An 18,442-nucleotide genomic window follows, 5' to 3' on the forward strand; every position below is an offset into this window, starting at 1 on the left:
ATATAAGGTGTGATTTCTGTTCTCAGGGAACTAACTGGGGAGATTAGCTATATACGCACTAAAAGCCAAGGAGTAAGTCCCAAATGTGTCATAAGGCAGGATCCAACATGCACCATAGACAATAAATACCAATGTTTTATTTCTTAGCCTGTGATGGTCACACAAGTGGTTGTTTGCTTTATAAATATTGATTTTTGCTGTATACTCTTTAGGAACTCTTCTGGATGTGTGCTACATTTGGCAAGATAAAAAACAGTTTAAAAAGACAAGGAGCGCCTGGCCAGCTCAGTCAGTGGACTCTTGGTCTTGGGGTTGTGAGTTCAAGCCGCACGTTGGGTATACAGATTACTTAAAAATAAAATCTTAAACAAAAACTTTAAAAAGTAAAAATACAGTAAGCTCTATGAGTTGAATGATATTAACAGCCCCTAGACATGGTACCAAATCTAGGGAAATAAGGTCTCTACCCAGTGTCCTTACAGTCCAAAGATGAACCACAAGCACTCTGAAAGGAATGAAATATGAGACAGAAGGACCCCTGCCTGGCTCAATCAGTAGAACGTGCAACTCTTAATCTCAGGGTCGTGAGTTCGAGCTCCACGTTGGGTGTAGAGTTTGAAAAAAAAAAAAAAAGAAGAAGAAGAAGAAGAAAGAAACAGGGCGCCTGGGTGGCTCAGTCAGTTAAGTGGCCAATTCTTGATATCGGTTCGGGTCACGATCTCGCGGTTCGTGAGTTTGAGCCCCGCACAGGGCTCTGCGCTCACAGTGCAGAGCCTGCTTGGCATTCTCTCTCCTCCTCTCTCTGCCCCTCTCCTGCTCTTTCTCTCTCAAAAATAAATAAAAATGTTTGTAAAAAATTTTTAAGAAGGCTGATGTCTTAAAAAAAAAGGTGAGGTCTTCATTTGTTTCAATCTCTCAATACTTTGAATTTAGGTACTGATTTATCTTTGTATCCATATACATGTGCACATGTATGTGTGAACATGCACACACACACACACACACACACACACACACACAGCATCTTATTCCAAAACAGATTTTATGGGTCAATAAACTAGGAATAGCACATCAGGATTAAAAGAGATAATTCAAATATGCTATTTATAGTGGGTTGAGATGATTGCTGTGATTAAGCTTTAAATATGATTCTTAACTTCCTGGAAGCCTTAATAAAAGGAGAAATACTAACTGGCCTACTTTTATGAATTCCCTACACAAGGGTCACTAAGCGATTCATTAATCCCACAAATATTAATTGTGTGCCTACTGTGCGCCAAGTCTTAGACTAGATACTGGAGACCAATGGCGAGCAAAACCAGACTTGGTCCTTGCCTTCATGGAGTTTATGGTCTAGTGGGGAAAACAGACAAGAATCAAATAATCACACACGTCAATGCAAAAATAAAACTGTTAATAAGAGCAATTTTTGTACCCTGAGAAACTGTAATGGTGAGGTGGGGTTGGGGGGGATGCAGACGGGACTTAGTCTAGCATGTCAGTATAGGAAGGGGGCTTCCTGGAAGAAGTGACATTTGAATGGAGATTAAAGATTAGATAGATAGGAGTCAGCAAGGTGCCGGGAGGACAGGAGGGATAAGAGCATTCCAGGCAAAGGGAGGAGCGTGTGTGATGGTTCTATTCAAGAAACAGAAAGAAAGCTGGTGTGCCTCGAGTACAGAGGGACTGGAATGGTATGGAACGAAGCTGGAGTCGGGCAGAAGAGCCAGCTATTTCAAGGCCCTAGGCTATTGCAAGTTGTTTATTTATTTTTTAGCTCTAAGCAATGGGAAGCCACTGAGAGGTTTAAGGCAGGAGTGTGGCATGATCAGACTTGCGTTTTGAGACGTTCCCTTGGCTTCATCACGGAGAGCATATTGAGGGGAAGAAAATGGCGGCAGGAAGACCAGTTAGGAGGCGATCGCAGTAGTCCAGCTGAAGGATCATGGAGGCTTGTACTAGGGTGGTGGAAGTGGACCCGGAGAGAAGAGAACTTACCTGCGAAATACTTAGAAGGTACAGACAACCCAGTCTGAATGATGTGGGAGAGGAGGAAGACAGAGATGCTAAAGTTGGCTCCTAAGTTTCCGGCTTATATCGTGGTACGTTTTATTGAGAAGGGGCACACTAGAGAACCTCTGGTTTGAGGAAAGGAGAGAAAGCCTTTGGCTCCAGGTTGGGAGACGTGGAGTCTGAGATGCTTTTGAGACACTGAAGGGGAGTCATTGTCAAGTAGGCGATTGGAACTCATAGAAGAGGGGCCAGGCCTGGAGATATAAATCTAGAAGTCATTTGCTTATAGGTCATGTTTAAAGTTATGGGAATGGATAACATTACCTAAGGAGAAAATAGAGAAGAGAAGACGACTCAAGAGGAATCGCTGGAAAACACCAACATGTAGAGGTGGGGAATGGGAAGAAGAATCTGAGAAGGAAACTGAGAAGGAGGAGCTAGAGAGGTTGGAGGAAAACCAGGATCCTGTATCACTGAGGCCCAAGGACAAGGTCTCAAGAAGGTAATGGTCAAGAGAATTGAATACTGCCAAGAGGTCGAGGAAGGTAAGGGAAAACTCTTCATAGAATTTAGGATTCACGGAGGTCATTGAGCTGGGCGAGAGCTGTTTCAGAGGAGTGGTGATGGCAAAAAATGGCTTATGTGTGTTGAAGAATGATTAGGAAATGAGTAAATGGATTCAGAGAGTCTAGTCAACTCTTTGGAGAAGTTTGTGAAAGAAGACAGAGATGGCATGGTAGCGAGAGAAGGATGAAGAATGGGTTGTTTGGTTTCTTTTTTAAGTTTATTTTGAGAGAGAGAGAGAGAAAGAGGGGCAGAGAGAGAAGGAGAGAGAGAGTCCCAAGCAGGCTCCTCACTGGCAGCACAGAGCCCGATGAGGGGCTCCAACTCATGAACCGTGAGATCATGACCTGAGCCAAAACCAAGAGTCGGATGCTTAACCAACTGAGCCACCCGGGCGCCCCGGGTCGAGGTTTCTTTAAAGATGGCAGAGAAGACTCAAGAATGTTTAAACATAATTGGAAAGGAACCAGGTGAGAGACAATAAACTGAATATGCACAGTGGTTGCTGGTAAATGTGTAACAACCTGTTCTCCAAGGGAAAAAAATCAAACTCTAATATTGCAGATTTCCATAGCGGAAATACTCTCACCATGCCTGATTTCAAGCGATCGGGATGAGCTCTCAAGCCCTCACTTAGGCTCCAACATTCCACTAACAAGAGAAAGAAGGATTAAAATGTTCAGTTACCACCCAAGTGTATTTTTTCTTTTATGAATTTCCTGTTCAGGCACCTTGTCACTTTTATATTGAAACACTTATTTTCCTATTAATTCATACGAGCTCTTTATATAGTATGGATACCAATCCTTTGTCAATTTTAGGACGGATTTTTGTGTAAAGAACTTAAAAAATATGTATACAGTCAAAATCTATCAGTATTTCCCTTTATGATTTTTCCCTCAGTGTTCTGCATTGCTTTGTAAATTGGTAAATTTGCCCCCCCCGCTTTAATTAATGTGAACTTGGCTATCATGAACTTGTTTTCCTAGATTGAAGTATTTTATTTTTGTTTGTTTTTAAAACTATTATTATTAGGGGCACGTGGGTGGCTCAGTCGGTTAAGCGTCCGACTTCGGCTCAGGTCATGATCTCACGGTTGGTGAGTTCGAGCCCCGCGTCGGGCTCCGTGCCGACAGCTCGGGGCCTGGAGCCTGCCTCGGATTCTGTGTCTCCCTCTCTCTCTCTGCTCCTCCCCCACTCATGCTCTGACTCTCTCTCTCCTTCAAAAATAAATTTAAAAAACATTTAAAAATTTTTAAAATTATTATTATTATTATTTAGTCATAGAAAAAATACCTAACATAAAATTTACCATTTTAACCAATTTTTAAGTGTACAGTTGACTAGCAGTAAGTACGTCCACACTGTTGTGCAACCATCACCACCCTCCATCTCCAGAACGTCTCTCGTTTTCCAAAACTGATACTCCATACCTTTTAAATAATAACTCCCCATGCCTTTTGCCCCCAGCCTTTGACAACGACCATTACACCTTCCGTCTCTATGAATGTGTCTACTCTAGGACCTCACGTCAGTGGAATCATACAGCTATTGTCCTTTGGTAACTGACTTATTCCACTCAGCATAATGTCCTGAAGGTTTATCCATGTTGTAGCATGTGTCAGAATTTCCTTCCCTTTTAAGGCTGAATAATATTCCATTCTTGGCATGTATGTAGCACATTGTGTTTATCCAGAGGCTGACGTGTTCTGAGTTGCAAAGGTGAAGAACAAACCGTGGGTCTTGGGAAATTCACCAAGGTACTACCATCCTGTGAGTTCTCTTGGTGGCCCGGGAACCCCTCTGACCTCATCTTTTCTAGTAATTATTTCAAATATCATAGTAGGACAGAAAGTTCTTGCGAAGAGTCTGCCCTCTCCTTTTTAAATTTCTGCTCCAATAATTTGAATCTGCACCTCAATCGCCTGGACAGATATTCTCCCCACCACGGTGAATAGACCTGGGAACCTTTAGTAAGCCAGTGCCATGATTCTATCATCACTTGTCAAGAGATATCACAAAAAGTAATCAGTCGTGGTATTTTACTCCTATTGGAGGCAATTAAGATAAAATTGTAGGGGTGCCCGGGTGGCTCAGTCGGTTAAGCGTCCGACTTCAACTCAGGTCACGATCTCGCAGTCCGTGAGCTTGAGCCGCGCGTCGGGCTCTGGGCTGACGGCTCGGAGCCTGGAGCCTGCTTCCGATTCTGTGTCTCCCTCTCTCTCTGCCCCTCCCCCATTCATGCTCTGTCTCTCTCTGTCTCAAAAATAAATAAACGTTAAAAAAATTTAAAAAAAAAGATAAAATTGTAACCATTGACTTTAGCACATACTTTGAGAACTCAACTGGTCAATATTAAATAACTTTATAAAGTAGGTTCAGTCACCTGAGGGCATATTGACTGGCAGCTAATTCAAGCAAGCCAATGCATGGAGAAGTCATGTTACTTAAAATCAGACATTTCAGGGGCGCCTGGGTGGCCCAGTCGGTTAAGCAACCGACTCTTGGTTTTAGTTCAGGTCATGATCTCATGGTTTGTGAGACTGAGCCCCAAGTGGGGCTGTCAGCACGGAGCCTGCTTGGGATTCTCTCTCTCCCTCTCTCTCGGCCCCTCCCCCACTGGCTCGCGCACACGCACGTGCGCGCGCTCTACCTCTCTCTCTGTCTCTCAAAAAAATCCAGAGGTGCCTGGGTGCTCAGTCGGTGGAGCGCCCGACTTCAGCTCAGGTCATGATCTCACCGTCTGTGGGTTCAAGCCCCGCATCGGGCTCCGTGCTGACCGCTCAGAGCCTGGAGCCTGCTTCCCATTCTGTGTGTGTGTGTCTCTCTCTGTGCCCCTCCACCAGTGACACTCAGTCTCTGTCTCTCGAAAATGAATAAACGTTAAAAAAAATCAGACATTTCATAGTGTCAACCTCCAGCTAAGGGTTCAAGTCAAGGACGCAGCCAGGGTTTGAAGGAGTGGTCAAGCGAATTCACTTATTTGTTTATTCAATAAAGGTCTATGGAGCATAACACCAGGGATACATCATGACCAAGTACTATTACAGAACTTACATTCTCGTTGGGTGTGGAGAGAAAAAGACATACAAGCTCTTTTAATACAGTGTGGCAAAGAGAACAACGTGGCACTCTGGAATACCTCATGGGATAGGTACCTAATTCAGACTCAGATATTTCAGGAAGGCTTTCCAGAGGCAGCGATAACTAAATTGAAGTCTCAATGGCAACAAGGGTTGGTTGAGTGGAGAAGACAAAAGAAATTATCATCTTATCAGGATGAGGTCTAAGATTCAAAGACCAGTAACCAGAGAGGGGCTGAGAAATGACAACAAAGTGGTCAACAAAGGCTCAGGAGTGGATTCCAGTGGTGGGAGTCCATTATCTTGAGCTGGAATCAAAAACTGTAGGTGATCATGGGTGTGTATCTGGGAGGGGGAGGGCATAGTTTCTAGGATTAAGAACCTTTGGTTGTCCCTGCGGAGACATGGGATATGGGAACTTGGGAGAGATCTCTAAAGGAAGGCTGAAATAATCACGCTTCAAGTGCAGGTGAGATCTGGTCAGAAGAAACAAACACGTTTTGGAGAAGCTCATTTTCATATGGTGTGCCCCGCCCCTACTCCTCAAAGGGCGCCTATGTGGTCTTTCCAGAGCTGGAATAGTATTGACGTTATTGGTTAATTCCATGCTTCATATTGTGAAACTCAGGGACTCAATAAAGCACTTTTTTGACATGCTGGCAAATACCCAAAGTTGTCTCTTACGGAAGATCTAGGCTTCACTGTAAGTAGTTTCATGGCCCACCTCCAGAGGTCCTACGACCTTCCATTTAGGTGAGCCCAGAGGTTAAGCTTCTCAGTTTTCATAACAGAATATCTACCAACCACCTTCCTCCATTGCTTTCCAAAATATATGGATTAGCCCTCAATAAACAAGAGAGAGAAAATACTAGCGCTCTAAGCCCCTTATCAGATGTTACAGGTTTAAATGATTTCCCACGTAGTTCTGATCACAAATCTAGACAAGAAAACTGAAATTTCAGTAAAGTTTGCTTAAGGCGGGGGGCATCCACATTTTTTCCGTCGTAGGTCACATAGTAAAAGATACAGAGATGTGCATGCCACATAAATGGGTAGTAATAGTGAAATATGGCTTGTTGGCCATTCATTGATATAGATTGTAAGGACAGTATTACAAAAGCATCCAGGAGGTGTCTGAGCGGCTCAGACGGTTAACCGTCTGACTTCCGCTCAGGTCATGATCTCACAGTTTGTGAGCTCCAGCCCTGCATCAGGCTCTCTGCTGACAGTTTGGAGCCCACTTTGGATCCTCTGTCTCCCTCTCTCTGCCCCTCCCATGCTCTCTGTCTCTCTCTCTCTCTCTCAAAAAAAAAAAAAAAAAATTTAAAAAAAGCATCCAGAAAAAGTTGGATCAACTATGTTTACTCAAAAGTGCATTTTTAAAAAATTTTTTTTCAACGTTTATTTATTTTGGGGACAGAGAGAGACAGAGCATGAACGGGGGAGGGGCAGAGAGAGAGGGAGACACAGAATCGGAAACAGGCTCCAGGCTCTGAGCCATCAGCCCAGAGCCCGACGTGGGGCTCGAACTCACGGACCGCCAGATCGTGACCTGGCTGAAGTCGGACGCTTAACCGACTGCGCCACCCAGTCGCCCCTCAAAAGTGCATATTTATGGGGCGCCCGGGGAGGCTCAGTCGGTTAAACATCCGACTTCAGCTCGGGTCATGATCTCATGGTTGGTGAGTTGAGCCCGAGTCAGGCTCTGTGCTGACAGCTCGGGATCCGGAGCCTGCTTCCGATTCTGTGCCTCTTTCTCTCTCTCTGCCCCTCCCCCACTGACACTCTGTCTCCCTCTCTCTCTCTCTCTCTCTGCCTCAAAAATAAATAAACATTAAAAAAAAAGGTGCACATTTATAGGCCTATTGTTGGTCACTGGTCAATTTCATTTGGTTCGGTAAGAGTAGAACACTGATATTTAACAAAATGAACCAGAAGAGCAGGAGCTATTCAGTCCGGGCGCGTCTCATGCTGACTCCAAAGACAGACTCTCGGGGGCTTCAATTTAGCAGTTTCAAGAAAGAGAACACGCTTTCAACTGCATCAGGGAGACCTCGTCTAGAGACTGGCTCTCCAACTGGAGAAGCTGGGATAAGGTTTACTTGCAAATTCCTGGTGGACCAAGTTCACTGAGCTGAATGTTCACACACCCTAGTAGCGGGTTTGATAATTTAGCGACGGGCAGGGGATGAATAAATAAAGGACAACCTAACGTCCTCTCAAGGCAATGATAAAACATGTCTTTTAAATGATATTTTGTTTGTTTATGAAAATTGAGGACTGTTGGGTACTTGTCAAAACGTATAAACTCGATCAATTGTGTGATCCGCGGGTTATATCTACTAAAACCGTAATAACTAGAGAAAACGAAACCTTTCAACCTCCTCTGACCATCCCGCCTTTGTGTCTTAAATTCAGCTGGGTCCTCTGCATCATATCAAGGCTGCTACACAAAATGCGGGGCAATCAAGCATGTGTGGTGCCTGCCAAGCATGGCCCAGGCCGGGAAGTTGGCTTTGATCTCGCTGTTATTGCTCTGGGCTTTTTGGCTTGCAGATTCCTAGCTCTGTGCACACGCGTGCACTCGTCTAACCTAAGGTAAGAGACTCCCTCCTCCCGCCTCCCTCCTCCCGCCTCCCTCCTCCCCGCTCCCCTCTCCTGTCCTTGGCTCTCAGGATCTTATGGTCTAAACTCTCCTCTGCACCCCTCCTCCTGCATCCAGGGAAGAAAATCCTCGCACAAACTGACCGACTTCCCACCAAATAGACGGTAGCATTCTTCAAAACCCATGAACGCATTGAACTCAAGATAGCTCGGTAAATGGAAAATGCGTGGCTTCCACTTGGAGTCTTCGTTTCCTTGGGCAAATCAACAGAGCTTTTGTCCCCCGCAGTCTCAAGTGCAACGTGTTTAGACGTCTTGTCACATCCAGAAGAAAATATAATCTTGCGAATCGCTGGAGGTCTCACAAATTGGATTTGGGAACTCTTATTCCAAACGCCCTTGATGAGATCAATCCCTTCTAAATAGCTCATGAACTGCTCATGATTAAAGGCGTGAGCACAGATAAAATTCCCAATCTTTATTGCTTCCTCCAGCACATCATGTGGTAAACCGGACGTGCCAAATTTATGACATGAGGGCAATGAATACATTGTTTAAATCTTGTTTGCCTTTCAAAGCAGATGCTCCGTGTATAGCAAGTGAACTTTTTTCTATGTTTAAAACTTTTTTTTTTTTTTAATTTTTAAGTAAGTTTTATGCCTAATGTGGGGCTTGAAGTCATGACCCTGAGATCGAGAGTAGCATGCTGGGGGCGCCTGGGGTGGCTCAGTCGGTTAAGCGTCGGACTCTTCGTCATTTCCGGGCAGGTCATGATCTCACAGTTCACTGAGTTCGAGCCCCGTATGAGGCTCTGTGCTGGCAGTGTAGAGTCTGCTTGGGGTTCTCATTCTCTCTCTCTCTCTCTTCCCTCTCTCTGTGCCTCTCCCCCACTCACACTGTCTCTGTCGCTCTCAAAATAAATAAATAAACTTAAAAAAATTTATAAAAGAGTTGCATGTTCTAGACTTAGTGAGCCTGGTGCCCCTTTAAAACTTTTTAAGGCCCTTACTTTGAGCTGGTTGGAACTTTCCAATTCATGTGGGTTGATATAAAAATGCATGGCTTCTGGAGCCAGACGCCCTTGGGTTTAAATCTGGGTATGCTTCTTACTAGCTATGTGATCTTAGGCAAAATGCCTCACCTCCTTCTGCCTTGGTTTCTTCTTTCCCTGTAAAATTCAGAGAATGATAATAAGAGTATTTTGTGGAGCCATTATGAAGATTAAATATGTTGAAATTTGCAAAATGCTTAGGACAGTACTGGCATATAGGGAGGTCATATGTCAATTGTATCTCAATAAAAAAAAAAAATGTAAAAAAAAGGGCAAATGGTCTGAATAGGCACTTCTCCAAAGAAGAAAGACAGGTGGCCAATAAGTTTGTGAAAAGATGCTCAAGATCACTAGGCTTCAGAGAAATGTCGGTCAAAACCACAAGAAACACCTACTCCCACACCCATGAGGAGAGCTACAATAAAAAAGACATACAGTAACAAGTGTTAGCAAGAAAGGGGAGAAGTTGGAACCCTCCTTCACTGCTGGCTGTAACGTATAAAGGGTGCAGCCGCTTTGGAAAGCAGGCTGGCAGTTCCTAAAATGTTAAGCATGGAATCACCCTATGACCCAGCAATTCCATTCTTAGATATTGCAAAAGAAATGAAAACATAGGTCTACCCAGAAACTTGTATGTGAAAGCACACAGCAGCACGAATCGTAATAACCAAAACGTGGAAACAATCCAAACATCCATCAATGAATGGTTGGAGAAATGACAAGTGGTACGGCCATACAATGGAATATTATTCTGCCTTAAAAAGGAATGATGTTCTGGGGCACCTGGGTGGCTCAGTCGGTTGAGCCTCCAACTCTTGATTTCGGCTCAGGTCATGATCTCACAGTTTGTGAGTTCAAGCCCCACCCCGGACTCAACACAGATAGTGCAGAGCCTGCTTGGGATTCTCTCTCTCTCTCTCTCTCTCTCTCTCTCTTTCTCTCAAATAAAAAAAAGTGTCCAGAATAGGGAAATCTAGTATATGTGCTGCCGAAGCGAGCACTAGAATAGGGAAATCTATAGAGACAAAAGAGTAGATTCATATTCGCTTAGAGCTGAAAAGACTGGGAGGGGATGGGGAGCGGCTGCCGATGGCTATGGGGTTTCTTTTTGAGGTGAAGAAAATGTTCTAAAACCAGATTGTGACAATGCTTGCCCATGTCTCTGAAATGCTAAAGGTCACTGAATTGTACCATTTTCTTTCTTTCTTTACTTATTATTTTAATTTTTAGAGAGAGTGCACACACATGAGCAGGGGAGAGAGAATTTCAAGCAGGCTCCACGCTCAGCACGGAGCCCAGGGTGGGGCTAGATCCCATGACCTGAGCAGAAATCAAGGGTCGATGCTCAACCAACTGAGCCACCCAGGCGGCCCTGAATTATACCTTTTTTTTTTTTAAAGGGGATTAAGGTTTTTATTTTTTAATGTTTATTTATTTGGGGGCGGAGCGGGGCAGAGAGAGAGAGAGAGAGAGAGAGAGAGAGAGGGAGACAGAGGACCCGAAGCAGGCTCTGTGCTGACAGCAGGCAGCCTGATGTGGGGCTCAAGCTGACGCACCACGAGATCATGACCTGAACCGGAGTCGGAAGGTTAACCAGCTGAGCCACCCAGACGCCCCTGAATTGTAGCTTTTAAAAAGGAGAATCGTCTGATGTGAATTATGTCTCCATAAAGCCATTATTGAGACAAATCTCTGCGGTGACAGGTGCAGAAAAGAAACCGGAGGCGGTGAGACTGGAGGCCACGGAAGTGACTGGTGCGTGGTCGGGGCGGGAGAGGATGAGTTCTGAGCTGGAACAGGGTTTACGGAATAGATTCAAGAGAGAGATTCCAGATGCAGGTAGGCCAGGACTCGGTGATGGTTGGGTTTTGGCTTGATTCTTTGTTCCATGGTATCGTCGGGCATTGCCCTTTGTGTACAAAACGACCACACTGCTCCAAGCTGCTACCATCATAAGTCATCTTAACTACTGCCCTCTTGGGTGGCCAACCTGCGTCCACTCATGTTCCCTGCCTATCTGTTCTCTACACTGGAGCCACAGTGGCCTTTTGACACTGCAAATCTGACCATGTCGTCCTCCTGCTTTAAACTCGTCAATGATTTCCCTTTGCACTTCAGGGAAAGACCGAAACCCTGAACCCACCCGAGCAGCCTGAATGTCCTAGCCCCTGCCTATCTCTCTGACTTGCCCTTCACTCTTTGTGCTCCGGGTCCACTGACTGCTTGTAAGCGCCTCACCGTGTTTGTTCCCTCCTACCACAGGGCCTTTGCACGTGTTGTCTTCTCTATGGAATACTTCCTTGCTTCACTTGGTGACTCCAACTCTCCCTTCAGTTACCAGCATAACCATCACTTTCTCGGGGAAGCCTTCCCTGATGGCCCAAGTCCCCTATTTTTTTAAAAAAAATTTTTAAGTTTACTTACTTTTAAAAATTTTTTAACGTTTATTTATTTTTGAGACAAAGAGAGACAGAGCATGAGCGAGGGGGGTAGGCAGAGAGACAGGGAGACACAGAATCCGAAGCAGGCTCCAGACTCCGGACTGTCAGCACAGAGCACAACGCAAGGCTTAAACTCACATGGACCACAAGATCGTGACCTGAGCCGAAGTCGGACGCTCAACCAGCTAGACCCCTAAGTTTATTTTGAGGGGGAGAGAGAGAGAGAGAGAGACAGCATGAGTAGGGTAGGGGCAGACAGAGAGGGAGGGAGAATCTCAAGCAGGCTCTGCACTGTCAGCCCACAGCCCAATGCAGAGCTCGAACCCACAAACCATGAGATCATGACCTGAGCCAAGATCAAGAGTTGGATGCCTCGTCGACTGAGCCACCCAGGCGCCCCCCAAGTCGCCTATCGTATGTTCTCAAACCTCTTTGTACTTCTCCTTCATGACCCTTATGACAGGTGCAGTGTCATATTTCTTTATGGTATCCTTTGATTAATGTCTGTGTCTTTCATTCAACAGCAAGTGTCATTAAGATCCGTATCTGTGGCCATTTTTGTTCACCATTGTATCTCTGGTACCTAACACAGAGTTAGGCGCATGGTTGGTCCTGAATTATATCTGTTAAATAAATAAACCTCGGGAACAATTTTAAATGCTAATTAAAGCCAACAGCGATCTACCCTATTGTGCCCACAGGTTGGCAAAGTTTAAAAAGATTAAAAGTACACACCATAGGCCAGGATTAAGGAAAACAAACACTATCCTACTCTGGGCGCTGGGTGTGTAGATTGCTATGTCCTTTGTGGAGGGCAATTTAGACCTTCAAATGGACCCCACAATTCTACCCATGAAAACGTATTCCAAGAAAACAATCACTCGTGTGCATAATGGTATACACAGGGAACGCTCACAGAAGCACGGTGTGTAATAAGAGAAGGCTGAAAACAACCCAAATGTTCAACAATAGGATATTAGTTCAATAACTCATGGTGCCTTCATACAACGGAATACCGTGAAGCCATGAAAAATAATCATTAAATTGTATTTATTGACACGATAAGACGTTCATGCTAGTAAAAATAAGCAGTTACTGGGGCGCCTGGGTGGCTCAGTCGGTTGAGCGTCCGACTTCGCTCAGGTCACGATCTCACGGTCCGTGAGTTCGAGCCCCGCATCGGGCTCTGGGCTGACGGCTCAGAGCCTGAAGCCTGCTTCCGATTCTGTGTCTCCCTCTCTCTCTGGCCCTCCCCCCCGTTCATGCTCTGTCTCTCTCTGTCTCAAAAATAAATAAATGTATCACTGACATAATGGACGAAGTTTCAAATCCCAAAAAGAAAAATAAAGATAGAACGCCACAGGTAAATATCCATATATGACCATATGCATATCTGTGGTAGATAAACACATATATTAAAAGGATCCAAATAATAATTACTACAAAAGGACTAACAGCGGCTGTTCTGGGTTGTGGAGGATTATGGGTAACCTTTATGCCTTTCTTTTGCTTGTCTGTATTTTCTATAATTAGCATCTATTAGTTTTGTCATAAGAGAGCATCATGAAATATATTTCGTTTTGGAAAAGCATTATAATGGGGAAAAAAATGCATTACGGTGAGAAATCGAGGCCAAGAGAGAAGGACTGGTTGTGCGAGCTAGCCAGCCCATTAGGCCCCCTGGGCAGATCCATGAGAGGGGCCACATTTTAATGAGAAGGTTGCTTAGTGACCGTAGAACCGGAGCCAGGGGCTTAGCTGGATGGCTTTCATGTCCAAAGACAGCAAGCTCCATGCTCTGCTACCTTCACCTCCGCTGCAGCCGATAAGCTGTCCGCCCTGGATACACAGCCTTTGAAACAGCCTCGCATACCTCGTGCCCCAAGAATCCACCCAAGATTGTTTGATCCTGTTGTGCTGGACCCTCCTTGCTGTATAGAACTTAGCCTCACCTGACCCGTCCTAGAGACCGACAGGAAACTCTCAGCTCCACCGCTCAGCTTTGCATCTATTTGAGGTCTGCGTCTGACGCTCTGTTCTGGCACTTGCCCTTGGTCCCCGCGGCTTCATTTGCAGCCTCTCCCCGATGGCTTTCCCTCTGGACTTGTTCCTTGACTCTCCCCACTAAGCTTCTCTAGCTTCTCAACCCCAGCAGGGGCCCTGCCTCTCCGTGCCCCACTCCTGGGGTGGGGGCAGGGTGTGGGGATTCAGACATGCACCTGACAAGTGGCCGAGACATTTCAAGAAGCTGAGTGAGGCCCTCAGACGTGATGGCACTGGGTGGACCCTACCAACTCATTTTCCAGTTCCTGTGTCTGTAGCCTTAACGACTCCCCTTCTGACCAACACATCCTCTCTTCAGCTTATAACTCTCTGTTAAGTTACAATCAAGTTTTTACTCTCCCTGCTTTGGGCCTGGGAAATATTTTGCCCTTAAAGTATTTTTTGTATTTTTTTTTAATGTCTGATCTTCTCCAGTATATGCTAATTTTATTACTTCAAGGAAGGGATTGCCCCACAATTCTCCTACACAGATTTAAAGCTGCTAATCAACAGAAGCCAAATCGTATTTTACAAACATTTTTTAATGTTTTGTTTACATTGATTTTTTGAGAGACACACACAGAGAGAGAGAGAGAGAGAGAGAGAGAGAGAGACAGCATGAGCTGGGGAGGGGCAGAGAGAGAGGGAGACACAGAATCTGAAGCAGTCTCCAGGGTCTGAGCTGTCAGCACAGAATCCAACACGGGGCTCGAACCCACGGACCATGAGATCATGACCTGAGCCAAAGTCGGATGCCCAACCAATTGAACCACCCAGGCGCCCCACCAAGTCACATTTTAAATCTCTCGTATACCCTTAGCATTGAACACAAGTGCGCATATAGCAGGTGCTCCGTAATAACTGAGTGAAAGAATGAATTCAGCGAAAGCAGATTCGAAACATACAGACAACACAGTGGGGATATTGAATAAATCAGCTTTTTAGAGTTCGAGTCTCAAAATATAAATTTATTACTAATTGCACAGATAATACATGAATCCAATCTTATAAAAGACGAAACAAGGGGCACCTGGCTGGCTCAGTCAGTGGAGCACAGGACTCTTGATCTCGGGTTATAAGTTCGAGCCCTGCACTGGGTGTAGAGATTACTTAAAAAAAATTTTTTTTTAAATATTAAATAGGGGCACCTGGGTAGCTCAGTCGGTTGAGTGTCCAACTCTTGATTTTGGCTCAGATCATGATCCCAGGGTTGTGGACTAAGCCTTGCATGGGCCTCACGATGAGCGCGGAGTCTGCTTAAGATTCTCTGTCTCTCCCTGCCCCTCCCCCCCCACCTGCACACTCTCTCTCTCTCTCAAATAAAAACTAAAACATAAATAAAGTAAAATAAAATGAAATACGTAAAATAGAAAACAAAAACAAAAGAATAAAGTCAAAGTTCCCAGGGCATCTGGCTGGCTGGGTCAGGAGCATGGGACTCTTGATCTCAAGGGTCATGAGTTCGAGCCCCACGTTGGGTGTAGAAACTACTGAAATAAATCAATTTTTGTTTTAAAAATGTCCAAGTGCCCATTCGTCAAACATCTCCAAACCTAATCTCTCCCCTAGAGATAACCACTGTTTGACATGTACCTTCGGAAGTACTTTATATGTATATCTCTACCCAGCACTGCCACGGAGTGAACTCAGAGATGCATTGTTAAATGAGAAAATATTGCAAGGCGATATTTACAATCTGACACCACATATTATTATCATTATTTTTTTAACTCTAATTAACTATGACTTTGGTTCCAGACCCAATTCCAATGTGTAGTGGTGCGGGGAGGGAGGCGGCAATTCTTGGATACCATTGAGTTGAATCCTCAGTATTGAGTATATCCAAGAATTGCCGCCTCCCCCCGCCCCCACCCCACCGTCGTTCCCCTCCCCCCCCCCCCCCCCCCCCCCCCGCACTTCAGATGTTAATGGCAAGTATGGGTTGTTAGGGCTATAAACCAGATGTTCCCACAGCCCCCTCCTCAGGCTCAATTGATTGGCTAGAGTGGCTCATAGACCTCGGGGAAACGTGTTTACCAATTTATTGCGTGACCAGGACGGAAATGAACAGCCAGATGGAAGAGACGCAGAGGGCAAGATGTGTGGAAGGTGGCACGGGGCTCCCATGACCTCCCCGGGAGCGCCACTCGCCCCAGTCTCCATGTGTTCACCAACCCGGAAGCTCCCGGAACCCCATACTTGGGGGCCTTTATGGAAGGGTCATCACGTCGTCATGATTGGTCATTAATTCCACTCTCAGCCCTTCTCCCTTCTCAAGGAAATAAGGGCCAGGGCTGAAAATTCCAAGCTTCGAATCAAGGCTTGGTCTTTCTGGTGACCGGTCCTCAGCCTGGAGTCATCCAAGAGCCTAACAACAGTCACCCCAAAGACACTCCTGTCACCCCGAGATTATAAGGGTCCAGGAGTCCTGTGTCAAAAATTGGGGTTTGGGGCACCTGGGTGGTGCAGTCGGTTGAGTGTCTGACTCTTGATCTCAGCTCAGGTCACGACCTCACACTTCGGGAGGTCGAGCCCTGTATCGGGCTGTGCCCTGACGGCACAGAGCCTGCTTGGGATTCTGTGTCTCCCTCTCTCTGCCCCTCCCTGCTTGTGCTCTCTCTCTCAAAAATAAATAAATAAAAAATAAAAATCCCCAACATCAGAACCTTGGGGAATTACAAGGGTTCAGGAGCTTGTGCCAGGAGCCGCGACAACTATTTTTCCATTATACCCAAACCTTTTCACCTTTGGGGAGGACATTAGGTCCAGCCACTGTGCTGGTCTAGACCACGGGCGGCAATACCAGACCAGCAAGCGCCTCGCCTCGGTCCACCGGTGTTCACGTAGAACGCGGTTCACAGGCACAGAGCTAGCGGGCTCTCTTTACCACCAGGCGGTAGGGCCGCGTTTTCTGTTAATCCAGGCGAAGGGGAGGCACAACCCGCCCCCATTAGGCCCTTGGAAATTCTGACACACAGGTTAAAATCATAGTTACGCTTTCTTGGTCAGGAATCAGCCCTGCTCCCAGCCCTCGTCATTGGAGTCCTGGTCCCGTGACCACCGCATCGAGTAGGAGGAACAAAGAGTTGAGGTGACGTGGGGAAGAAGAAACAAAACGTACAGTCATGACACCTGTGTCTCCCCTTGGCAAGAACTGCAGAGTCGATACTGTGTTATGTTCGTGAAATAAGACAGAGAAAGACACTCTATGATTTCACTTACGTGTGAAATCGAAAAAACCAAACAAAGGAACCAACGAAACAAAACAGAAATAGACTCATAAGTACGGAGAACAAACTGGTGGATGCCAGAGGGGTGGGAATGCCTGAAGTAGATGAAATGGATCAAAAGGTAGAAACTTCCAGTTTTACAGTAACTAAGTCACAGGGATGTAAAATACAGCATAGGGAGTATAGTCAGTAATATTGTAATAACTTTGTGAGGTGACTACGCTTCTTGCCGGTGAGCATTTTGTAATGTATGTCATTTGTATAATTTGTAATGTAATCCCTATGGTGGGTACCTGAAACCATTTTTTTTTTAATGTTTATTTTTGAGAGAAAGAGACGCAGAGCGTGAGTGGGGGAGGGGCAGAGAGAGAGGGAGACACAGAATCCGAAGCGGGCTCCAGGCTGCGAACTGTCAGCACAGAGCTCCGATGCGGGGCTGAACCCACGAACCGTGAGATCGTGGCCTGAGCCGAAGTCGGACGCTCAACCGACTGAGCCACCCAGGCTCCCCAACCTGAAACTAAGTTTTAAAAGGAATTGGATTTTCTTTTTCTTTCTTTCTTTCTTTCTTTTTTTTTTTTTTTTTTTTTTTTTTTTTTTTTTTTTTGAGAGAGCATGCATGAGCCGGGGAGAGAAAGAAAATGAAACAGAATCTTAAGCAGGTTCCATGCCCAACATGGAACCCAACACATGGCTCAATCCCACAAATGGTGAGATCATGACCTGAGCCTAAATCAAGAGTCGAATGCTCACCTGACTGAGACATCCGGGCGCCCCAAGGATTGGATTTCTAAAAAATGAATTGAATAGTCATCTCAGCGTCACCCCCCATCCCCTGTCCCTCAGACCCACCAGAAGACAGAGGAACCTGGCCAGTGGGGACTTCATGTTCATGTTGGACGTGAGCACACACTGGTGAAGGCATGTAAGCCAGCCCTTCATGCTTTTATGTCCCCATGTTAGACAACCGTGGTTTCTCATCGTCCGTTCCATTCTCTGTTAAATCGGTACCCCGAGGACATCTCCCCGCCCATTGTTGGACCTTATGGGCTGCCAAATGAGTCCCATGGTCTGAAGAAATAACAGTCAGCTGTCCAAACGGCTTCAATGTCTTCTGTCCCAATCCTTTTCTTCTCTTCTTTCTTTTCTTTTCGAGAGAGAGGAAAAGAGAGAGTGCACGTGCACGCCAGAGCACGAGCAGGGGAGGGGCAGAGGAAGGAGAGAGAGAGAATCCCAAGCGGTCTCCACGCTCAACGTGGGGCCAGACTCAGGGCCCGATCTCACGACCATGAGATCATGACCTGAGCCAAAATGAAGAGCCCAGCTTAACCTACGAGCCCCCCGGGTGCTCCCATTCTGCCTCTTTTATCGTAGTCAGAGCGTTTGCATCTAACACCGGGTAAGCAGCACCCA

Source organism: Felis catus, chromosome X (genome assembly GCF_018350175.1).
Source record: "Felis catus isolate Fca126 chromosome X, F.catus_Fca126_mat1.0, whole genome shotgun sequence".
Taxonomy (NCBI): domain Eukaryota; kingdom Metazoa; phylum Chordata; class Mammalia; order Carnivora; family Felidae; genus Felis; species Felis catus.